The sequence below is a fragment of the Musa acuminata genome, chromosome BXJ2-10 (genome assembly GCF_036884655.1).
Source record: "Musa acuminata AAA Group cultivar baxijiao chromosome BXJ2-10, Cavendish_Baxijiao_AAA, whole genome shotgun sequence".
In the NCBI taxonomy this organism is placed as follows: Eukaryota; Viridiplantae; Streptophyta; class Magnoliopsida; order Zingiberales; family Musaceae; genus Musa; species Musa acuminata.
The window spans coordinates 22,657,371-22,682,719 of record NC_088347.1 but is presented as its reverse complement, the minus strand read 5'-3'; the positions used below and the strand labels follow the sequence as shown (position 1 = coordinate 22,682,719).

Genomic DNA, 25,349 nt, shown 5'->3' with positions numbered 1-25,349 from the left:
AAAATTCACCACCTTTATCTATCCGAAGTGTCTTTATGTATCTACCACTTTGCCTTTCTACAAGTGCCTTGAATTTTTAAAAATTATCAAATATTTTATATTTTACTTTCAGAAAATATACTCAACTCATGTGACCATAATCATCAGTAAACAATAGAAAGTATTGACTTCCACCAAATGATTTTATATTCATAGATCTACATAAGTCAACATTAATTAATTTAAGATAATTAGATGCTCTCCATGCTTTTCCAACAAGAAATGATTTTTTAGTTTGTTTGTTATAAATGCATCATTCACATACATCAAGTGTATTAATTTTGGACAATCAGAAAATCATTCATTTTTTATTTAACAACCTTAAACCCTTAATGTTAAGGTGTCGATATCTTAAATATCATAAATTAGACTCATTCTTTTGAGTTGTAACAAGAGCATATTTTTCAATATTTGAAACATCAAGTGGAAACATATTATTTTGCGTCATACAAATATTTACCATAATCAAATCAGATTTTTTATCTTTAATAATGCATAAATCATCATCAAATATAATTGAATATCCATCATCTATCAATTGTCTAATACTCAATAAGCTATGTGATAAAGTATGAACAAAGAAAATATTATCAAGGTATTTTACCTTCCCTCGATTTGTTTTCACCTTAATTGTTCCTTTCCCTTTCACTTGGATTTGTTTGTTATCTCCAAATCTAACTTTCAACTTATGAGTTTCGTCAATATCTCTAAACATTGATTATGTTTGATATATGATTAGAATATTCATTATCCAGAAACCAAATATCATTTGAGATATCATTAACTTGTGAATTAGTTATAAACAACTTACTATTTTCTTCATTTTCCTTCATATAGCTGGCTTGCTTTTCTCTTTTCCAACAATCTGCCTTCGTGTGATCAAATTTTTTACAATAATGATATTGAATTCCACTCTTGTAATTTTTTTTTATCATAATTTGATTGCTTTTGTTCATCATGCCCATTAAAGTGTCCTCTTCAACTTCCATTTCTTTTATCTCGAAATCTGTCACGTCCTCTTCTTACTGATTTTTTATTTTCTTTTGAAGTAGAAGACTCTCCCTTAACCTGAAATATTTTTTCTTCATTTTTCTCAAGTAATATATTCAACCTTACTTCACGTGCTTGTAAGGAACCCATTAGTTCATCAAATGAAAATATAGATAAATCTTTTCACTCCTCAATTGTGATAACAACATGGTCAAAATTTAGAGTTAAACTTCTCAAAATTTTACAACAGTTATATAATTAGAAAGATGTTCACTATAAAATTTCATTTGACTAACAATTTCAATCACTCGAGAAAGAAAATCTTGCACCGATTCATTGTTTTTTATGAACAAAATTTTGAACTCATGACGAAGGGTTTGAAGCATTATCATAATCACCTTTGATGAATATTGAAATTCATTTTGAAGTATCAACTAAGCTTGTTTTGAGATTATCGCTGTTGCAATTCTTGAGAAGATTGTCTCATGTATAGCATATTGAATGAAGAACAATGTATTTGAGTCATTTCTATTCTCCCTCAACCTGATTTCTTCATCTAGATTGATATTCATTCTCTATTAAGTCTCAAAAATCTTGAGACTTAAATAGAGTCTTCATCTTAAAACTTCAAAATTCATAACATTTACCCAAGAAGATGGGAATAAGGGACTAAGGTATGAAATTACCATTGAAAGTTATAATGCTCAATTCAAATTTAAAGTTAGCTTTGATACTTCAAATGTTTGGGGATGGAGGAGCAAGGAAACGATAAAAACAGAATACTATGATGCAATTAAAAAGAATCATTTCGATCAAGAAAATCAATGTAGTATTTAAATAAGAGGAAAGACATAGAATACTTACAAGATATTCCTATGTGCACACTTCTTATCTTACTTCATGAACTATGGTCCTATTTATAGGACTTAGTAGTAACTACTTCACTTCACCATGTCACTAATGATTGAGTTAGGTGTAGGAACTACCATATACTTCTAGATTATGGGCCACTTCTTAAAATATGTCTATAACTACCTAGATAACTACCTAGATATCATCAATGTTTGAGATTATTGTATTCTCTCGCCTGTTTCCTTGTTCCGCCATCAACAAGATGTTTCCGGCTCTTCATTCAACATGGGAACTAGAACGGTGTACGCGACCATTCTTCACTTCTTCATCTCCTCCTCTGCCTACTACTATTACTCGTTGACAGTAGCTCTCCAGCCCAATTTGTAACATCCCCCATTTAAAAAAAAAAAATTAGTAAATGCTTGTTTGTAAATATGAGGATTATTTAATAATTTTTTTATTAAATAATATTATATTAAAGTTTATGGCTAAGGACCTAAGAGTAAATATTAAAAGTTTGAGATGATTTATAGAATATTCAGAATTGAGTAAATAAAAAATAAAATAAAATGGAGGACATGTGTCATTAACAAGGATGAGCCACTTAGCATTTATTCTAAAGTTGACACCTAAACCCCCATGCATGCTTGCCACCTCACTATTTTAGCATGAGCCAAACCTAAGTAATTTAAGGCACCATTAAAAAGAAACTTTTCAGCCAACGTTAGTTTGAGGAGAAGAAGAAGAAGAGAAGAAGAAGAAGAAGGAGAAGAAGAAGAGGAAACTTTGTTCGAGGTTTTGCATCAACTCCCTATATTTGGGAATCAAACTCATCTAAGGCAAGTGTTCTAACCTCTTCCTACAGAATTCCTAATCTCTGTTTTCCTTTTAATACTTCATAATTCAAAAGATTTCAGCTTAGTACCAAACCTTTCTTTCCTTTTTATACAAAGCCATGAATTTGAAATTTTTCGGTAATCTGACTTCTATACATTATTTTGGATCTAACTTTTAGCACTAAACTATGATTTAGGCAAAACCTAATCCATTTGAAAGTAGACTCAAATATCTTTATTTTGACACTAAGATTGAATGATTTGGAGTTTAAATGCCTACTGTTTCAATTAACCCTACAGATTCTGCAAAGGAGCTCCCAAACGTGGGAGACTTATGCTTGGTGGTCATCCAGAAATGGATGAATCACATTATGTATGTGGTCCCACAGCGCCCTCTATGTTTATTGATATGATATCCAAAGCTTTGTTTATAAGTTCATATTATGCTTTGGATAAAAATGGAATGCATGCTACATCAAAAATGACATACAGCTTGTGTTTATTATTCGGTTCACTTGTTATACCTTGAAGTGTTTCGTTTGTCATTATTATGCCCCCAAACACTCTTATGCCTTTGATATGTGCCTAAATGCTTCATGTGCCATTCGATACATGCCTAAATGCTTCTTTTGCCAATTAAATGCTCCAATTTCCTTTATCCTATTGTTATGTCTAATGCCTGTTTTTGAACGAGGTAAACCTTTGTGATTTTATATCAAATGAGATGACTTTAAATGAACACTTGTATTTCTACTTTTGTAACTTGATACTAAGCCTGCTTGAATTTCTCCTATCGCCATGGATATGTTAGACGCTTGCTGAGCTCTTTATGCTCACCCCGTTGCTATATAAATTTTTCAGGGTAGCTTGTCACGCACTGAAAAGCTAGAATTGGGTTAAAGCAGTGAAAGGCTAGAAGATTTTTGAGATAATTTTGTTGGATGATGGTTTTTGTTGTATAGTAAACTTTACTTCTGATGTAATGTTAAGGATCTGTTGATACTTATGTGTTGTAAAAGTTTAAAGGATCGCTCATGTGTATGGAATGATAAGTTTAAGTTGTATAAGGATAAGAACTCATGGTAAATAATTATCTTTTTGTGATTGTATATACTTCTATGTTTATGGATTTGTGTTGTGGTTGATGTTTAGTTGAGTTGCCTTTGGATTTTGTGAATCTCTGAGTGAAGTGGATTATGATTTATGTAACGTACATGTTTATGAATTGTGAATATTGATTTTTGAATGATTCTTAGTATCCTCAAATTGTTAGATTGGATCCTGGATTGAATTGATGATGAATTATAATATTATTGATTTTAGATAGGGTCACACTTCCTAAATGTGATAATTCGGGGGGGCGTGACAAAGTTGGTATCAAAGCATGATTTGAGGATTTCTAAAAAAATTGATATGCTAGATGTGTAATAAATTTTGAGGTTTAGTGATTTCTATTTAGAGACCGATCAAAAGTTTTTTTTTGTTATTTTTAGGAAGCAAGGATGACAAAGTCATCTGGTTCTCCTGTTGCATCTACTTCTGATCAATTGAGTGGAATTATGAAAACTCTAGAGGTGATGACACAAGTAATGCAACAACAAGTCCGGCAAGGAAGAAATGATGAAGGTGGGAATTCAAACCAGACTGGGTTGGGAATTGAATAGTTTAAGAAGCTTAGTCCTCCCAGTTTTGGTGGTGAGCCTGATCCAATGGTAGCAGAACAATGGATGATGCAGATGGAGAAAATATTTGATGTTTTAAATTGCCCAGATGATAAGAAGGTTTCTCTTGCTACCTTCATGCTAGAAGGAGAGGCTGAGCACTGGCGGCGAACCATGAAGAGGATTTCTGAAGCTCGACAAGAGCCAATCACTTGGAAGGTATTTACAGAAAAGTTCAATGATAAATATTTTCCAGATTGTATGAGAGCAGAAAGAATTGGAATTCCTGAATCTCATCCAGGGAAATTTGACAGTAGCCAAATATGAGTCTAAATTCACCGAGCTCTCTAGATTTGCCACACATATGATTGATGATGAATATAGGAAAGCAAGAAGATTTGAAAGAGGATTAAGGCTGGCAATAAGAAGCCGGATATCAGTTTTAAAACTCCAAGTATACACTGATGTAGTAGAAAGAGCTTTCATACTTGAAAAAGACTTGGAGGAGATCCAAGAAATCAGGGACAAGAATAGCAAGGATAAGTTTGTTGGTAAAAGTAAGAGAGGAAATGAAGCAGAAAGAAGTAACAAGAAGGTAAAGGTACCTAGATTTGAGGAAGGAACTCCATCGCAAAGAACTCTATCGTGTACAAAATGTGGACGTAATCATGAAACTAGTGAGTGTTTTCGGGTGACTGGAGCTTGTTTTGCCTGTGGAAAGTTAGATCATAAAGTCAGAGACTGCCCACTAAATAAGAAGAAAGAGCCGCTACTCCCTAAGCCGACAGCCCATGTTAGAGTATATGCTATCACAGAACAAGATTCCAGAGCCTCTAAATCAATGGTTGAAGGTATTCTACATGTTTCTAATAGAAATGCAAAAGTTTTGTTTGATCCTAGCTCCAACTTGTCTTTTGTTTCACAATATTTTGCTTGTCACTTGGGCATTCAACCTAAACCACTAGATTATTTGCTACATGTAACTACTGCTGTTGGGGATTCCTTGACTACAAATCTGGTTTATCCATCTTGTTTGATTTCTATTGGAGAACATGAACTCCTTACCGATTTGATACTCCTAGAAATCCAAGGTTTTGATATTATACTTGGCATGGATTGGCTATCTTCCTATCATGCTAGTATTGATTGCTATACAAAAATAATTACTTTCTACATACCAGATCAGCCTATATTTTACTTTGAGGGTATTAGGCATGATTTGCCTCCTTGCTTGATATCAACACTTCAAGCTTATCGTCTTATGCAGAAGGGTTGTTTTTGTTACATTGTGTGTGTAAAGGAGCATTCAAATCAAGAAACTCACCTAAATGAAATTACAGTGGTCAAAGAGTTCCCTGATGTATTTTCAGACGAATTGCCTGGTTTACCTCCAGATAGAGAGGGAGAATTTGCTATTGATTTGGTCCCTGGGATAGCCCCAATATCTAAGCCTCCCTATAGTATGGCACCACTCGAGCTCGAGGAATTGAAGAAGCAAATACAAGAGTTGTTAGATAAGGGTTTCATTCGACCCAGCGTCTCACCGTGGGGTGCTCCAGTGCTATTAGTTAAGAAGAAGGATGGGACGTTGAGGCTTTGTATTGATTATAGACAGTTGAATCAAGTGACCATAAAAAACAAGTATCCCCTACCTAGGATTGATGACTTGTTTGATCAATTGCAGGGTGCACAAGTATTCTCCAAGATTGATCTAAGATCAGGTTACTATCAGTTGAAGGTCAAGAAGGAGGATATTCCAAAAACAGCCTTTAAGACTCGATATGGTCACACTACGAATTTTTAGTTATGCCTTTTGGCTTGACTAATGCTCCTGCAGCTTTTATGGAACTGATGAATAGAATATTTCAGCCACTCTTAGATGATTGTGTAATTGTATTCATTGATGACATATTAGTATATTCAAGAAGTAATCAAGAGCATGATAAACACTTGAAAGATGTATTATCTATACTAAGAGAAAAGAAGCTGTATGCAAAGTTCAGCAAATGTGAATTTTGGTTGAAGGAAATTGCTTTCTTAGGCCACGTGATTTCAGGAAGGGGCATATCTGTTGATCCAAAGAAGGTGGAAGCAGTAGTTAATTGGGAAGTGCCAACAAATGTAACAGAAATTAGAAGTTTCTTGGGCATGGCAGGTTATTACAGGAGATTTGTGGAGGGATTTTCTCAAATTGCTCATCCCCTTACCAAACTGACTCAAAAGAATGCGAAATTTGAATGGAGTGGTGATTGTGAGCAAAGTTTCCAAGAATTAAAAAGAAGATTAACTAGTGCCCCTATTCTCACTATTCCAAGTGGTAATGAAGGATTTGTAGTTTATACTGATGCTTTAAGAAAGGGCCTTGGATATGTTTTGATGCAAGAAGGGAAAGTAATTGCTTATACTTCAAGGCAGCTAAAGAATTATGAATTGAATTATCTAACTCATGATTTGGAATTGGCAGCAATCATCTTTGCTCTAAAGATTTGGAGACATTACTTTTATGGGCAGACATTTGATATCTTTACTGATCACAAGAGTTTAAAGTACATTTTTACATAGAAGGAGTTAAATATGAGGCAGCGAAGATGGATAGAACTTCTGAAGGATTATGATTGTACCATCCGTTATCACCCAAGTAAAGCAAATGTTGTAGCTGACGCACTTAGTAGAAAATCTACAAGTTTTATGGCTAGTCTGGTTATGAAGCAATGGAAGCTATTAGAAAGAAATTATGATTCGAATGTAATAAGGAAAGGGCAAGACTCAATAATGTTGATGGCCTCTATCCAGGTGCAAACTGATCTCATTCAACAAATTAAAGAAGGACAACTACGAGATCCACATTTAATATACTTGAGGAATGAAGTTGAAAAGGGATTGAAGTTGAATTTTCAAATTTCAGATGATGACCTATTGAGATTTGGGGATAGAATATGCATTCCAAATGACTCAGATATCAAGAACCAAATCTTGAACGAAGGCCACAATTCAAAGTACACTATGCATCCTGGTAGCACAAAAATGTACAGAGATCTCCAAAGTCATTATTGGTGGAAAGGCATGAAGAAGGAGATTGCAATATATGTTTCAAGGTGTTTGACTTGTCAGCAAATCAAAGCAGAACACCAGAGACCTGGAGGTTTGTTGCAGCCCTTAGATATTCCTAAATGGAAATGGGAATGCGTTACTATGGACTTTGTTTCAGGACTACCCAGAACCTCTAGAAAGCACGATGCTATTTGGGTCATTGTTGATAGGTTAACCAAATCTGCACATTTCTTACCAATCAATATGACTTATTCTCTTGATAAGCTTGCAGATTTGTATGTTGATGAAATAGTAAGATTTCATGGTGTCCCGAAGGAGATTATCTCAGATAGAGACTCCAGATTTCTTTCTAGATTGTGGAGGAGATTACAAGATTATATGGGCACTAAAGTAAAGTTTAGCACTGCCTATCACCCTCAGACCGATGGTCAATCTAAAAGAACAATTCAAGTACTTGAGGATTTGCTTAGAGCCTATGTTATGGATTGGAGAGGTGAATGAGATAAAGATATTTCTCTTATTGAGTTCACTTACAATAATAGTTACCATTCGAGCATTCAGATGGCTCCTTATGAGGCATTGTATGGGCGAAAATGCAGAACGCCTATATGTTGGGAGGAAGTTGGTGATAGAAAGTTGTTAGCACTAGATAAAGTACAAGAGACTACTAAAAAGATTCAGGTTATCATAAAAAGGCTAAACGCTGCTCAGAGTCGGCAAAAGAGCTATGCTGATAACAGAAGACGAGATATAGAGTTCCAAGTAGGGGATTTTGTATTCCTAAAGGTCTCCCCTTCTAAAGGCGTTGCAAGATTTGGAAAGAAAGGAAAGTTAAACCCAAGGTTCATTGGACATTTTGAGATCCTTGAAAGAATTGGCTCTGTCGCTTATAAGATTGCCTTACCACCATTGATGTGTCATATTCATGATATATTTCATGTGTCAATGCTCAGAGAAAGTATATACCTGATCCCTCTCATGTCATTGAGTATGAGCCGATTGTGATTGAGAAAGACTTATTTTACAAGGAAGAGCCCATTCGAATTATTGATAAAAAAGAGAAAATCTTAAGAAATAGAATCATTACTCTGGTTAAAATAATTTGGAAGCATCATTCTACAAATGAAATGACCTGGGAGCTAGAGGAAGAAATAAAGAAAGCTTATCCTCATCTTTTCGCCGAAAGAGGTATGACAAATTTAGATGACTAAATTTTCTTTTAAGGAGGGGAGAGTGTAACATCCCCCATTTAAAAAAAAAAAATTAGTAAATGCTTGTTTGTAAATATGAGGATTATTTAATAATTTTTTTGTATTAAATAATATTATATTAAAGTTTATGGCTAAGGACCTAAGAGTAAATATTAAAAGTTTGAGATGATTTATAGAATATTCAGAATTGAGTAAATAAAAAATAAAATAAAATGGAGGACATGTGTCATTAACAAGGATGAGCCACTTAGCATTTATTCTAAAGTTGACACCTAAACCCCCATGCATGCTTGCCACCTCACTATTTTAGCATGAGCCAAACCTAAGTAATTTAAGGCACCATTAAAAAGAAACTTTTCAGCCAACGTTAGTTTGAGGAGAAGAAGAAGAAGAAGAGAAGAAGAAGAAGAAGGAGAAGAAGAAGAGGAAACTTTGTTTGAGGTTTTGCATCAACTCCCTATATTTGGGAATCAAACTCATCTAAGGCAAGTGTTCTAACCTCTTCCTACAGAATTCCTAATCTCTGTTTTCCTTTTAATACTTCATAATTCAAAAGATTTCAGCTTAGTACCAAACCTTTCTTTCCTTTTTATACAAAGCCATGAATCTGAAATTTTTCGGTAATCTGACTTCTATACATTGTTTTGGATCTAACTTTTAGCACTAAACTCTAATTTAGGCAAAACCTAATCCATTTGAAAGTAGACTCAAATATCTTTATTTTGACACTAAGATTGAATGATTTGGAGTTTAAATGCCTATTAAGACTTCTGTTTCAATTAACCCTACAGATTCTACAAAATAGGGACTGAAATTTCTGACCTTCTATTACTAAATTGCTCATAACTCTCTAGAGAAAATTCTGAATTATACAAAGCTTAGTTCTTTGGAAACTAAATTCGCATATCTTTCTTTTGACACCTAGTTGGAAATTTTGAAATATGTTTGCCTTCTGAAACATCTATTTAAATTGATTCTATCAAGTCTGCAAAACAGGGATGATCAATTCTGACCTTCCTTTACTCTATTTGTTGTAACTTCCTGTCAAGAACTCAAAAAATTATAAATCTGAGTTCATTGGAAAATAGATTGATGCAGATATAGCTTTCCAATGACACCTATTTTTAGTTATTTGGAGCATATTTGGTCACTCAAACAATTCAGAAAATATACCATTCAAATTCTGTCATAATTGAAAACTTTGTTGGGTTTTGCCTATTCAATTTTCATCCTATTAGAAATATGATTTCTGCTAAATTCTTCTTCAATTGAGCTTTATATTAGTCCTTTGAAGTTCTAGTATTGTTCATCCTGAAATTATTGTATAACTGAAATTTATTATGTAATGCTTTGTTTGCATTTCCTTGTTTGATAAAGGCACATGCATATCTTCGTTGTTCCGCATGTGCTTCTGATATGTGTCAATGTTATTGTTCATACTACCCTTTTGTACTCTGGTATCTTGTGGGATATTGTGAACCTTTACCAGAAATGGTAAAGAGAGTTATGCTTAGAGCCCGCGATTGCTCTGCCGACCCCATTGACTTCACTTAGACGTGGGTGGATGGAGCTCCCAAACGTGGGAGACTTATGCTTGGTGGTCATCCAGAAATGGATGAATCACATTATATATGTGGTCCCACAGCGCCCTCTATGTTTATTGATATGATATCCAAAGCTTTGTTTATGAGTTCATATTATGCTTTGGATAAAAATGGAATGCATGCTACATCAAAAATGACATACAACTTGTGTTTATTATTCGGTTCACTTATTATACTTTGAAGTGTTTCGTTTGTCATTATTATGCCCCCAAACACTCTTATGCCTTTGATATGCGCCTAAATGCTTCATGTACCAATTTCCTTTCTCTTATTGTTATGTCTAATGCCTATTTTTGAACGAGGTAAACCTTTGTGATTTTATATCAAATGAGATGACTTCAAATGAACACTTGTATTTCTACTTTTGTAACTTGATACTAAGCCTGCTTGAACTTCTCCTATCGCCATGGATATGTTAGACGCTTGCTGAGCTCTTTATGCTCACCCCGTTGCTATATAAATTTTTCAGGGTAGCTTGTCACGCACTGAAAAGCTAGAATTGGGTTAAAGTAGTGAAAGGCTAGAAGATTTTTGAGCTAATTTTGTTGAATGATGGTTTTTGTTGTATAGTAAACTTTACTTCTGATGTAATGTTAAGGATCTGTTGATACTTATGTGTTGTAAAAGTTTAAAGGATCGCTCATGTATATGGAATGATAAGTTTAAGTTGTATAAGGATAAGAACTCATGGTAAATAATTATCTTTTTGTGATTGTATATACTTCTATGTTTATGGATTTATGTTGTGGTTGATGTTTAGTTGAGTTGCCTTTGGATTTTATGAATCTCTGAGTGCAGTGGATTATGATTTATGTAACATACATGTTTATGAATTGTGAATATTGATTTTTGAATGATTCTTAGTATCCTCAAATTGTTAGATTGGATCCTGGATTGAATTGATGATGAATTATAATATTATTGATTTTAGACAGGGTCACACTTCCTGAATGTGATAATTTGGGGGGGCGTGACACAATTACCACTAGATGATTGTCATTCTTCCCACCCTAGCCATGGTCATTCTCTGCCTCCCCCAACGTCGTTGGCTCGAGCCATTCCTTGATCTTTGTGCTTCGCCACCGCCTCCACCACTTCATCATTGTAGCGGAGAGTCCTAGAAGAGCGCCTCCACTTGGCCTCCGTCTTCCTCTTCGTGGTCCCCAACTCCTTGTCGTCCTCTTCCCGTTGTTTCTATGGTGTCGAGCAGATCACACATTAAAATGATTCAAGGAAAGCGTGAATAATTTAAACAATGATGAGAAAAGGGTAAGTCATAGCAAATGCCCGAATTCTAAATTATAGCAGAGTAAGGTAGAACCATATCCAATATCCAATAATATTCAATAAGTCATAGCACATCGTTTTTTCTTTCAGTATATCACCCATTGCATCGGTACATGAATTTTCTTATGACATCCAATCTTTTAATACAATGTTCGATCCTTTTAGTATTACGTCTAAACCTATAATACGAAGTTCGATCTCTGGGTACATCGATCAATCTTTTAGCTCAACGTCAAATTTTTTACACGATAATTTTTTAGCATAATGTTCGATTTCCTATTTGATAGTTAGCCCTTTGATAATACAAGTCCATGATCAAAGTATTTCCTGTATCACTTATCTTAGAAATATATTTAATCTATTAAATTTATCAATTAGTTTTATCATCAAAATTTTGGATTCAATGAGGAATGATTATATAGTGGTTAATGAGATTATGAAATCATGCATAAAATCTAAGAACAGACAGTAACAACTTGTCATTAGCACTATGTGGCCAAGCTCATAGAACTATATCAATCTCCGGTACAATGTTATTAGGCTCGTGGACTCGAGTCCTCACATCATGTATCGATTGAATAAGTTTAGAGTGTCAATCAAGTAAAGCTGATATATTAGCCAGGTATTAACCAAGATAGAGATGACATTTTAACTAAGAATTCAATTACTTAGCAATTGTGTTTTTGTACGAGCTTGTAGTGTTTTGATGGAAGTGCTAAAATTATTGTAAACATAGTCAAAAAAATACTAAAATTGATATAGAAGTTGGTTGTTCTTATTTCTAAACAATTAAAAATTATTAAAAAAATATTTTTCCGTATGAGTTGATTTATATAAGGTTTTGTATTCATTTGCTTCACTCATAACGTTTTTCAATAAAAAAAAATATAAATCTATTCAAATATATTATAAATATTACATGTAAGAATTAGAGCGATCGATAGTACAGTATTAATCGATCTAACTTGATGAACTGATTCATCATATCAACCAATCCATATGGTGTAATGTGGTATTTTAGAAACATATCTCAAGAATTATGATGAATAAAAATATCTGAGAAATATGAAAAGCAGCAACCTCGAAAAACAAAAACAAAAATCCATCGATCGGGATCCATTGCACCATTTTTTGATACAGTCCACAGCACCATTCACCAATCACGAATCTGGACTCGCGACAACGACGTCGGATGACTCGCCGCGTGGATCCGCAACGACGACACTTAGTCCCACATCACAATTCCCAAGATATCTTCAAGCTATATTATAACCCCAACGGGAGAACAGAGAACGACCTTACTTGAACAGGATCTGTTCTATAGGTTCGTACAACTGTCTCTTAGAACTCTAACGAGACAGGCACAAAAGTCTGGTTGATGATATGGGACCTCAGGATCGGAGCGTGATTAACGGTGGGGATCTCTCGAGGTCTCTCACAGTAGGGGATCGTTCTCAGCTGGTGGTGCCCATCGGCTGGGTCGATCCTGGGGTTGTCTGACGGACCCAAAACACGTTTTTCGGACGTTCGACTCGAATGTTGGGTCAAACACGATAATGAAAGGAAGACTGTCTCTTAGAACTCTAACGAGACAGGCACAAAAGTCTGGTTGATGATATGGGACCTCAGGATCGGAGCGTGATTAACGGTGGGGATCTCTCGAGGTCTCTCACAGTAGGGGATCGTTCTCAGCTGGTGGTGCCCATCGGCTGGGTCGATCCTGGGGTTGTCTGACGGACCCAAAACACGTTTTTCGGACGTTCGACTCGAATGTTGGGTCAAACACGATAATGAAAGGAAGAGCTTATGAAGATAATTGTGAGAGCAATAACAAAAATATTTTGAAGTAGTTTTTTTGACGTGCACACGTGACGAAGATAGAGAGAGAAGAACCTGAAGCTTAGACGCATCGCTCAACCTGAATCTACCATTGTTTACAGCTTAAGGAACCCCAACCTGAATCTCGTACGCATCGTTTAGAGAGAGAGGAATATGGCAATGTATGCAGCTTGGCATCGTTTAGAGAGAGAGGAACATGGCAATGTATGTAGCTTGGCAAACACCAGCCTGAAGCTGGCGGGCATCATGACGTGAGAAACTCGCCCAACACTTCTCTTCACTCGTGATAGAATTATCCGCTTCAGAGACAGGAATCCAATAATATTTAGTCCCACATCCTAAATATCACAACGTTCCAAGCCATATATTAGAGATAAAGCCAGCTCATTAAAAGGTACACGAACTATGACCCTTGGGATCAGATTAGATCCCGATAGATCTAAATAGCAGAAGGATTGTAGTCCGTGAGACTACTATCCGCTGAGCTTGTCTGACCGACTGCCCAATCTTTTTGCCGGTTTCCCTTTTGCTTGTGGTTTTGTGTGGGTTTTTTGTTTTTAATGTACATGAGTTTAAATGAAAAACGTATATGTTTATAATCTATGTGCAGATGTTAAACATCAATTTGTATAAGGAACATTTTATCGTTTTATTTAGTAAGTTAGGATGTTTAAATTTGTACACTTTTCTAATGTGTTATATTTGATAGCATTGATAAATAAAAAAGGTAACATCATATTTTAATCATAAATATAGTATATGAATAAAAGTGAAAATAGAGTGTTATAACAGAAGAACTAATTAGAGATCAGGTATTGGTTGGTATCTTCAATCTTCCTATTATTTTTGGGTATGCAAAGCACCACATCAATAATTTATATTTATTTAAAAGTTGACAAAGTTTATGTGTTAAAATATAATTATATATATAATTAAACTTTATACATGTTTAAATTAACATTATCGTTGTTATGATAAATTATGGTTATTCAACTGTTGGCAAAATTGTAGAGCCAACCAATATCAACTTCTAAGTTTGGTATATGTTTTGATTTACATAGTGCATCATGATATATCCGACAAGACCCGTATGATACTTAAATTAGTATTGAATTACATAGTTCTATCAGATATTAAACGAAAATGGTATAATTCATGACAGGGCATAAGAGACAATCCTCGAAAAAATATATTGAAGTCTTTTATAGTACGATATGTGACTATTGGGTTAAGATCATAGTTAATGTTGGGAATGGTTATCTAATCGTTAATGAGATTATGAAATCAATGCCATGAATTTAATAATATAAAGTAACAATTTATCGTTAATGCTACATGGCCAAGCTCGAGCCCACGTGATGTATCGATCAAATGAGATTGGAGTATAAGTTAAGTAGAGATGAAATTATTAGGAACGAGTCGACACTAAGAGGGGGAGTGAATTAGTGCAGCGGTAAAAACATCGATTTAAGAAAAAATCTTCGATTAAAATCGATTTCGAAAATATGCTTAGATTGAAATCATGTTCATTAACGCATTGAAGGTAATTTGCAGTTAATGTAAATTGTAAAAAGTAAACGTAAAATAAATTTTATAGTTGTTCGATCGTTGTGACCTACATCTACTCCGTCGATGCCACTAACATCCACTATTAGTCTTTCTTCAATAGGCGAAGACCAACCACCTTTTACAACTTATTCTCCCTTTACCGGGTTTAGGAGATAACCCTTACACCCCCACTTACTCCTCTCTCAAACTATTCTACACTTAGAATTTTGAGAGGAGTTTCACACACAATTGCAACAAAGTTTTCTTTTTTTTTTTGCTCTCAGTTGTGTAGTTTAACCAGGGATGAGATGAATATTTATAGGCTTCAAGTTGATTCAAACTTGGAGCCTAAAAAGGTTTTATCCCGGGTTTCCCGGGTCCTGGCGGTACCACCGCCTACAGCACTAACACTAGGTGGTACCACTGCCTAGAAGACTGTGTCTGGGCGATTCCACCGCCAAGACTAACGGTACCACTGCTTGATACAGTCTCGGAGACTGTGTCACGACGATGCCACATATTGGGTCACTGTTTGGGCTTTCTACTTGGCCCAACACAACCCAAACTTGGGTCACTGAATGAGCCTTTCTCTTGGCTCAAAACAGCCCTATTTTGGGCTCAATTGGCCCCCAATTGAATTGGTCTAATTACATTCTAAATCAACCCAATTAGACTCTAAAACCTAACTCGATCTAGGCAAATTATTACAAGCACTAATCATGTGTTGTCCAGCATATCATTAGTTCTTCCGGCGCTTCGTTCGATCATTTAGCACTTCGTCCTCTTTTGCGGTCTTTGTCCAATCGGCATATTAACCTTCGCAACTCTGATCTCCTTGGCGCAATGTCCGTTCTTCTAGGCTCGATGCCTAAATTCTCGACCCGAAGCCCTCTGCCGACAAGTCGACCGTTCCTCCGGCCGAACGTCTAATATTCTAATATGTTCACTCCGGCCTAATATTCAATATTCTGACATGTTTAATTTGTCTCTCCTGATCGACGTTAGCCCTACGTCACTCAAACGTATATTAGAACAACACTACAATTAGTTTCATCATCAAAATCCGAGATTCAACACAAATATTAACCATGTGTCAATCAGATAGAGATGACATTTCGACCAAGTATTTAATTTCTTAGTAATCATGTTTTTGAATGATGGAAGTGCTAAAAATAAATGTGATAAAAATATTGTAAACATAGTTAAAAATACTAAAATTGATATAAAAGTTGGTTGTTCTTATTTCTAAACAATTAAAAATTATTAAAAAAATATTTTTCTGTATGAGCTGATTTATATAAGGTTTTGTATTCATTTGCTTCACTCATAATGTTTTTCAATAAAAAAATTTATAAATCTATTCAAATATATTATAAATATCACTATAAATCATACATGTGAGAATTAGAGTGAACATAGTTCAGTAGTGATCGATCTAAATTGATGAACTAATTCATCAAATCAACCAATCCATATGGTGTAACGTGGTATTTTAGAAACATATCTCAAGAATTATGATGAATAAAAATATCTGAGAAATATGAAAAGCAGCAACCTCGAAAAACAAAAATAAAAATCCATCGATCGGGATCCATTGCACCATTTTTTGATACAGTCCACAGCACCACTCACCAATCACAAATCTGGACTCGCGACAATGACGTCGGATGACTCGCCGCAACGACGATACTTAGTCCCACATCACAATTCCCCAGCTATCTTCAAGCTATATTAGAACCCCAACGGGAGAACAGAGTACAACCTTACTTGAACAGGATCTGTTCTATAGGTTCGTACAACTGGATCATTCTCAGCTGGTGGTCGCCCCATTCGGCTGGGGCGATCCTGTCTGACAGACCCACACACTTTTTTGGACTTAGATGGATAAAAAACTTGGTCAAAGTGCATATTTTGCTAATTGGACAGGTTATCTATCTTCAATTGTTGTTAAAATGAGACATATATATCTAATGCTAAACATAAATATAGTTATATTTGTATATATCCATGTTGTTCAGATGGATATATAATTTTTACTTTTCTAATAATAGTTGGATTATATCATCCCATTATTTAAAATAATAAAAATTGTGCCCAGAAGCAAACAGTCAGTGCATCGGAACATTCCTTCCATCTCCATTATACCATAAAGCTCGAAGAAGCTTATATATATATATATATATATATATATATATATATATATATATATATATATATATATATATATATATATATATATATATATATATATATATATATAGCCCACATCAGGTCCCAATCAGGCAAGTGCTACTCCCAATCATTCAATTCAAAATTCCCTTAGTTTCATGATTGGTATACAGGCAATGTTTAAAGTAAACGTGGGCGAAGCACTTAACATGAGTGCTTGTGCAGAAGGGAAAACCTCATCATTACAAATTGAAATGTTAATTTTCTCTGAACATTCTTTCCAATCTTACATTTGGAATGCATTCATGTAATCACCGTTCCTACTACCAGAATAATAGAATCTGGTAACGCAAGATTCCTAGAACAATGAAAAGATTAAGATTAATTCTCCTATATCATCTCATATTCAAATTATTGTTCCTCAAATCAATGAAAGAATCGATGAGGATGAACAATAAAATATTATCGATGAACTCTCACATGATGTTGATATCGTCGCTGATGATTTTGTAGAATAATTACAATTCGTAGTTTTGAGAAAATCTCAAAGGAAAAAAAACATGTTATTTTTGATGATTATATAGTATATTTATAAGAATCAAATTATGATATAGGAATAAAATGAGACCCCTTATAATTTCACAAGTCATAGAAAGTAATAATTCTGAAAAATAACATAATGTAATAAAAAATAAAATAAAATCAATCGACCATAATGGTGTTTGAGAACTCATTAAATTTTTTAATAATTATAAAAGAGTTAGTTGTTAATGAGTACTTAAGATAAAACGTGACTTAGCGGACAATATCGAATGATATAAAGCCAGAGTCATGGCCAAAGGTTTTTCTAAAAAAGATTTTTCTTTTTCTAGAAAGAACTCGTTGAGGATCATCATTGTATTAGTAGATCATTATGATCTTAAGTTACATCAAATGGACATGAAACAATATTTTTGAATGGGGATTTTGATAAGGAAATCTATATGGAATAACTTGAAAGATTCATACAAAAGGGAAAAGAAAGTTGGGTTTGTAAACTTAAGAAATTCATGTATGACTTTAAAAATGCTTTTAGACAATGATATATAAAGTTTCATGATACCATTATTTTCTTCGGATTTAAGAAAAACATTGTTGATCAGTGCATATATCTGAAGGTAAGTTGAACAAGTTTATTATATTAGTCTTATATGTGGATGATATTTTATTTACCAATAGTGATCTTGGTTTATTGCACGAAACCAAGATATTTCTCAAAAAAAACTTTAAGATAGCTGATATGAATGAGACAGCCTATGTTATTGGCATTGAGATATTGATGTATAGATCTCAATGATTATTAGGAATGTCTCAGAAAGTATATACTAATCATATCTTCAAGAGATTTAATGTATTACTTTGCTTAACCAATAATATACTTATTACTAGAGATGAAAAATTCAGTCAAAATCAATGCCCGAGAAATGACTTAAAAATGAATCAAATAAAAAAAAATATTCTTTATAGGTGTAAATATCAAAGCAACTTAGGAATAAAATATTGGAAGGTTGTAAAAAAAGTAATGATATATCTATATGAGACGAAAGATTATATGCTCGCATACAAGAGATCGGATCAGCTTCAAGTGATGAAATATTTAAAATGTTGATTTTGTAGATTACTTCGACAACAAGAAATCCACTTTAGGATTTGTATTCATGTTAGCTTATGGTGCAATTTTTTTTAAAAAATACAAAGCAATCACTTATTGTTTCATCAATAATGGAGGCTGAATTTGTGACATGCTTTGAGTCTACAAATCAAGCTTTATGGTTGTGAAATTTTATCTTAGGACTGGTGTGGTTGACTCAATTACAAGACCGTTGATGATATTTTATAATAATGTCGTAGCATATTTCTTCTTTAAGAATGACAAGTACTCTAGTGGTTCCAAGCACATCGAGATAAAGTACTTTGTGGTTAGAAAAAGAGTCCAGAAACAATAAGTGTTAATTAAGAATATGAGCAGTACTATGATTATTGCTGATCCATTTACCAAAGCTTTACAATGTAAAATATTTAAAGATCATGTTCCTAGAACGAGGCTTGTGAGTAAGCCATAAAAGATACGGTGATGCATGTTTAGGTGGCTGATATTATTGCTATTTCTTTTGCATAATTAAAATTATTTATTTTTATTATCCTATTTATATTTATATTTATGCATATTATAGTTGAATGTAATAATAAGACTATGTTGACAAGATAAATTACAAGGGTCATTATAAATTATATTAGAAAATATTAATAATATGACATTGATGATATACAACCGTTATAACGCGCATTGATAGTTGAATTTAATGTAGTATTATTATGTTTATTGACTTGTTTTTAAAATTCATGGTCATGTATAAAATACTTTCAATTTTTTTTAGAATCCAATTATATAAAATTATTTTCAAATAAATTTTATTTTATTTATTTTGATTTTGAATATCTTTTATATCTTATCAATTATTCGATCAAGTAGGAGAATATTAGATTATGTGACCCTTTATAATTAAAAAAATATATAATAGAACTAATTAAATTATAATGATAGATATTAGCCAATAGAAAAGAAGTCCAAAGTAAAATTCAGGGATGTGAGGAACTCTCCTAATAACTTATCCTAGACACTCTGCTCTCTCCTATAAATAGATAAGACATCTAAAGACTAAAGAACACATCTCATAGAGGACGTAGTTGAGAGATTACAGTTTCTTTCTCAACCTCCTTGAATTATCAATCTAAGTGGTCTTGTAAAAGGATAAAAAAAAAGGAGAAGGAGAGTCTAGTTCTTCTTACAGATAGTGGTTTTGGATCTAAAGACGGTGTCACGTAGAGATCATTTTCAGATGACATCAAAAGGTATGTAAAACCAATCTAATATTATTTGATTTCAATCCTAGCATAATAGATTTTTTCTGTATTACATATAGAATTTAACAATTTTTATGCGAACAAAAATATATAAAAGCATCAACACCTACGTAGATATTTTACAAAAAAAAATCTTTCAACTTAATAAGCCATATTAGTGGACTTAAATATGAAGTTATATCATGACAATAAATATATACACGATGGTTATAAGTGATTCTTCCGGTTTGAATTAGTTTTGATTATGTCTAAAATAAGATTGTCTAAAATAAGTTTGAAGTTTAAACAATATGTAAACGATATTGATGGAGTAATAGATAATTAAATAAAAAAATAAAAATATTATACTAAAAATATTAAGCTATGTGTAGATGTTAAACATTAATTTGTATAATCTATGTATAGATGTTAAATATCAATATGCATAAGGAAAACTTTATCATTTTATTTAGCAATTTAGGATATTCAAATTTGTACACTTTATTGATGTGTTATATTTAATATCATTGATAAATAAAAGGGTAGCAGCATAGGATATGAATGAAAGTAAATATAGGATGTTATAAGATAAGAACTAAGTAGCTATCAAGTTTCCAAGAATGTCAGATCAGCATACTATCTTACTTGCTTTTAAGCGCAAAGTCAAGTTCTATTTAATCATTCGACTCTAAATGCAGGTGTTGAAGCCTAAACCAAGTCTCCCAGAGAATATGCGTGTAAAGATGCAGTTAGGTGACACGTCAATGGAATATAAGTAAAAGTTGACAAAGCCTATGTGTTAAAATAATATTATATAGTTATATATATGATTAAACTTTATATATGTTTAAATTAATATTATTATTGTTATGATAAATTTTGGTTATTCGTCTCGTGACAAAATGATATAAATATATTTGAGTCTTTTATTATGTCATATGTGACTATTGGGTTGTGAATTATTATTTGGTCATTAATGAGATTATGAAATCAATCTAAAGATATAGAGTAACAATTTATCATTAATGTTATGTGATCAATCTCATGCAACTGTATGAATCTCCTTTTCGTTACAATATTATTAGCCTTATAGACATGAGCCCCGCATGATGTATTGATCGCTTAAGCTTGGAATGTCAGTTAAGGAGAACTGATATATTAGTCGAGTGTCAACCGAATAGATAGAGATAACATTTTGATCAAATATTCAATTTTTTAAGTAGTCGTGTTTCTAAATAAGCGAGCTTATAGTGTTTTGATGGAAGTGCTAAAAGTAGTTGTGATAAAAATACTAAAAAAATTGATATAGAAGTTGGTTGCTCTTATTTCTGAACTATTAAAATTATTTAAAAATTTATTTTATGTATGAGCTGATTTATATAAGGTTTTGTATTCATTTGCTTCACTCACAATGTTTTTCAATAAAAAAATATAAATCTATTCAAATATATTATAAATATCACTATAAATCTTACATGTGAGAATTAGAGTGATCCATAGTTCAGTAGTGATCGATCTAAATTGATGAACTGATTCATCAAATCAACCAATCCATATGGTGTAATGTGGTGTTTTAGAAACATATCTCAAGAATTATGATGAATAAAAACATCTGAGAAATATCAAAAGCAGCAACCTCGAAAAACAAAAACAAAAATCCATCGATCGGGATCCATTGGCACCATTTTTTTTTATACAGTCCACAGCACCACTCACCAATCACGAATCTGGACTCGGAACAACGACGTCGGATGACTCGCCACGTGGACCCGTAACGATGACACTTAGTCCCACATCACAATGTCTGAAGACATATTCAAGCTATATTAGAACCTCAACGGGAGAACATAACACGACCTTACTTGAACAGGATCTGTTCTATAGGTTCGTACAATTGTCTCTTAGAATTCTAACGAGATAGGCACTATAGTCTGGTTGATGATTCAGGACCTCAGGATCGTAGCGTGATTAACGGTGGGGATCTCTCGCGGTCTCTCACAGTAGGGGATCTCACGACCTTACTTGAACAGGATCTGTTCTATAGGTTCGTACAGGGGATCTCACGACCTTACTTGAACAGGATCTGTTCTATAGGTTCGTACAACTGTCTCTTAGAATTCTAACGAGATAGGCACTAAAGTCTGGTTGATGATTCAGGACCACAGTAGGGGATCGTTCTCACACGTTTTTTAGAACCTCAACGGGAGAACATAACACGACCTTACTTGAACAGGATCTGTTCTATAGGTTCGTACAATTGTCTCTTAGAATTCTAACGAGATAGGCACTATAGTCTGGTTGATGATTCAGGACCTCAGGATCGTAGCGTGATTAACGGTGGGGATCTCTCGCGGTCTCTCACAGTAGGGGATCTCACGACCTTACTTGAACAGGATCTGTTCTATAGGTTCGTACAGGGGATCTCACGACCTTACTTGAACAGGATCTGTTCTATAGGTTCGTACAACTGTCTCTTAGAATTCTAACGAGATAGGCACTAAAGTCTGGTTGATGATTCAGGACCACAGTAGGGGATCGTTCTCACACGTTTTTTAGAACCTCAACGGGAGAACATAACACGACCTTACTTGAACAGGATCTGTTCTATAGGTTCGTACAATTGTCTCTTAGAATTCTAACGAGATAGGCACTATAGTCTGGTTGATGATTCAGGACCTCAGGATCGTAGCGTGATTAACGGTGGGGATCTCTCGCGGTCTCTCACAGTAGGGGATCTCACGACCTTACTTGAACAGGATCTGTTCTATAGGTTCGTACAGGGGATCTCACGACCTTACTTGAACAGGATCTGTTCTATAGGTTCGTACAACTGTCTCTTAGAATTCTAACGAGATAGGCACTAAAGTCTGGTTGATGATTCAGGACCACAGTAGGGGATCGTTCTCACACGTTTTTTGGACGTTCAACTCGAATGTTGGGTCAAACAGGATCTTGAATCACCTCAGGATCGGAGCGTGATTAACGGTGGGGATCTCTCGCGGTCTCTCACAGTAGGGGATCTCACGACCTTACTTGAACAGGATCTGTTCTATAGGTTCGTACAACTGTCTCTTAGAATTCTAACGAGATAGGCACTAAAGTCTGGTTGATGATTCAGGACCTCAGGATCGTAGCGTGATTAACGGTGGGGATCTCTCGAGGTCTCTCACAGTAGGGGATCGTTCTCAGCTGGTGGTGCCCATCGGCCAGGGGCGATCCTGGGGTTGTCTGACAGACCCAAAACACGTTTTTTGGACGTTCAACTCGAATGTTGGGTCAAACAGGATCTTGAATCACCTCAGGATCGGAGCGTGATTAACGGTGGGGATCTCTCGCGGTCTCTCACAGTAGGGGATCGTTCTCAGCTGCTGGTGGTGCCCATCGGCTGGGGCGATCCTGGGGTTGTCTGACAGACCCAAAACACATTTTTTGGACGTTCAACTCGAATGTTGGGTCAAACAGGATCTTGAATCACCTCAGGATCGGAGCGTGATTAACGGTGGGGATCTCTCGCGGTCTCTCACAGTAGGGGATCGTTCTCAGCTGCTGGTGGTGCCCATCGGCTGAGGCGATCCTGGGGTTGTCTGACAGACCCAAAACACGTTTTTTGGACGTTCAACTCGAATGTTGGGTCAAACAGGATCTTGAATCACCTCAGGATCGGAGCGTGATTAACGGTGGGGATCTCTCGCGGTCTCTCACAGTAGGGGATCGTTCTCAGCTGCTGGTGGTGCCCATCGGCTGGGGCGATCCTGGGGTTGTCTGACAGACCCAAAACACGTTTTTTGGACGTTCAACTCGAATGTTGGGTCAAACAGGATCTTGAATCACCTCAGGATCGGAGCGTGATTAACGGTGGGGATCTCTCGCGGTCTCTCACAGTAGGGGATCGTTCTCAGCTGCTGGTGGTGCCCATCGGCTGGGGCGACCTTACTTGAACAGGATCTGTTCTATAGGTTCGTACAACTGTCTCTTAGAATTCTAACGAGATAGGCACTAAAGTCTGGTTGATGATTCAGGACCTCAGGATCGGAGCGTGATTAACGGTGGGGATCTCTCGCGGTCTCTCACAGTAGGGGATCGTTCTCAGCTGCTGGTGGTGCCCATCGGCTGGGGCGATCCTGGGGTTGTCTGACAGACCCAAAACACATTTTTTGGACGTTCAACTCGAATGTTGGGTCAAACAGGATCTTGAATCACCTCAGGATCGGAGCGTGATTAACGGTGGGGATCTCTCGCGGTCTCTCACAGTAGGGGATCGTTCTCAGCTGCTGGTGGTGCCCATCGGCTGGGGCGACCTTACTTGAACAGGATCTGTTCTATAGGTTCGTACAACTGTCTCTTAGAATTCTAACGAGATAGGCACTAAAGTCTGGTTGATGATTCAGGACCTCAGGATCGGAGCGTGATTAACGGTGGGGATCTCTCGCGATCTCTCGCGGTCTCTCACAGTAGGGGATCGTTCTCAGCTGCTGGTGGTGCCCATCGGCTGGGGCGATCCTGGGGTTGTCTGACAGACCCAAAACACGTTTTTTGGACGTTCAACTCGAATGTTGGGTCAAACAGGATCTTGAATCACCTCAGGATCGGAGCGTGATTAACGGTGGGGATCTCTCGCGGTCTCTCACAGTAGGGGATCGTTCTCAGCTGCTGGTGGTGCCCATCGGCTGGGGCGATCCTGGGGTTGTCTGACAGACCCAAAACACGTTTTTTGGACGTTCGACTCGAATGTTGGGTCAAACAGGATCTGTTCTATAGGTTCGTACAACTGTCTCTTAGAATTCTAACGAGATAGGCACTAAAGTCTGGTTGATGATTCAGGACCTCAGGATCGGAGCGTGATTAACGGTGGGGATCTCTCGCGGTCTCTCACAGTAGGGGATCGTTCTCAGCTGCTGGTGGTGCCCATCGGCTGGGGCGATCCTGGGGTTGTCTGACAGACCCAAAACACGTTTTTTGGACGTTCGACTCGAATGTTGGGTCAAACACTTCTTTATATAGATATGATAATGAAAGGAAGAGCTTATGAAGATAATTGTGAGAGCAATAACAAAATTTTTTGAAGTTGTTTTTTTGACGTGCACACGTGACGAAGATAGAGAGAGAAGAACCTGAAGCTTAGACGCATCGCTCAAGCGGATGATATCGAGATGCGTGAGAGAGAGAGAGGAAGAAGAAGAATCTACCATTGTTTACAGCTTAAGGAACCCCAACCTGAATCTCGTACGCCTCGTTTAGAGAGAGAGAGGAATATGACAATGTATGTAGCTTGGCAAACACCAGCCTGAAGCTGGCGGGCATCATGACGAAGATAGAGAGAGAAGAACCTGAAGCTTAGACGCATCGCTCAAGCGGATGATATCGAGATGCGTGAGAGAG

At 35.5% G+C, this 25,349-nt stretch overlaps 7 non-coding genes and 5 pseudogenes across 7 annotated transcripts; all 12 read left to right on the top strand.

The window, feature by feature from the left end:
• Window positions 1-12,823: 12,823 nt before the first annotated feature.
• On the top strand, window positions 12,824-13,037 carry LOC135626092 (small nucleolar RNA U3). Its single transcript, XR_010492260.1, has one exon. It is a non-coding gene; the product is annotated as a small nucleolar RNA U3 (small nucleolar RNA).
• Window positions 13,038-13,075: 38 nt separating this feature from the next.
• Window positions 13,076-13,271, top strand: LOC135626065 (small nucleolar RNA U3; annotated as a pseudogene).
• Window positions 13,272-21,822: 8,551 nt separating this feature from the next.
• On the top strand, window positions 21,823-22,027 carry LOC135626064 (small nucleolar RNA U3). Its single transcript, XR_010492238.1, has one exon. It is a non-coding gene; the product is annotated as a small nucleolar RNA U3 (small nucleolar RNA).
• A 5-nt stretch (window positions 22,028-22,032) lies between these two features.
• Window positions 22,033-22,138, top strand: LOC135626069 (small nucleolar RNA U3; annotated as a pseudogene).
• Window positions 22,139-22,185: 47 nt separating this feature from the next.
• Window positions 22,186-22,390, top strand: LOC135626063 (small nucleolar RNA U3). The gene has a single exon (XR_010492237.1). It is a non-coding gene; the product is annotated as a small nucleolar RNA U3 (small nucleolar RNA).
• Window positions 22,391-22,395: 5 nt separating this feature from the next.
• LOC135626068 (small nucleolar RNA U3) lies at window positions 22,396-22,501 on the top strand (annotated as a pseudogene).
• Window positions 22,502-22,548: 47 nt separating this feature from the next.
• Window positions 22,549-22,753, top strand: LOC135626062 (small nucleolar RNA U3). Its single transcript, XR_010492236.1, has one exon. It is a non-coding gene; the product is annotated as a small nucleolar RNA U3 (small nucleolar RNA).
• Window positions 22,754-22,758: 5 nt separating this feature from the next.
• On the top strand, window positions 22,759-22,921 carry LOC135626066 (small nucleolar RNA U3; annotated as a pseudogene).
• A 72-nt stretch (window positions 22,922-22,993) lies between these two features.
• Window positions 22,994-23,208, top strand: LOC135626095 (small nucleolar RNA U3). Its single transcript, XR_010492262.1, has one exon. It is a non-coding gene; the product is annotated as a small nucleolar RNA U3 (small nucleolar RNA).
• Window positions 23,209-23,894: 686 nt separating this feature from the next.
• On the top strand, window positions 23,895-24,111 carry LOC135626097 (small nucleolar RNA U3). Its single transcript, XR_010492264.1, has one exon. It is a non-coding gene; the product is annotated as a small nucleolar RNA U3 (small nucleolar RNA).
• Window positions 24,112-24,263: 152 nt separating this feature from the next.
• LOC135626098 (small nucleolar RNA U3) lies at window positions 24,264-24,490 on the top strand (annotated as a pseudogene).
• A 204-nt stretch (window positions 24,491-24,694) lies between these two features.
• LOC135626105 (small nucleolar RNA U3) lies at window positions 24,695-24,913 on the top strand. The gene has a single exon (XR_010492271.1). It is a non-coding gene; the product is annotated as a small nucleolar RNA U3 (small nucleolar RNA).
• The last annotated feature ends 436 nt before the right edge of the window (window positions 24,914-25,349 follow it).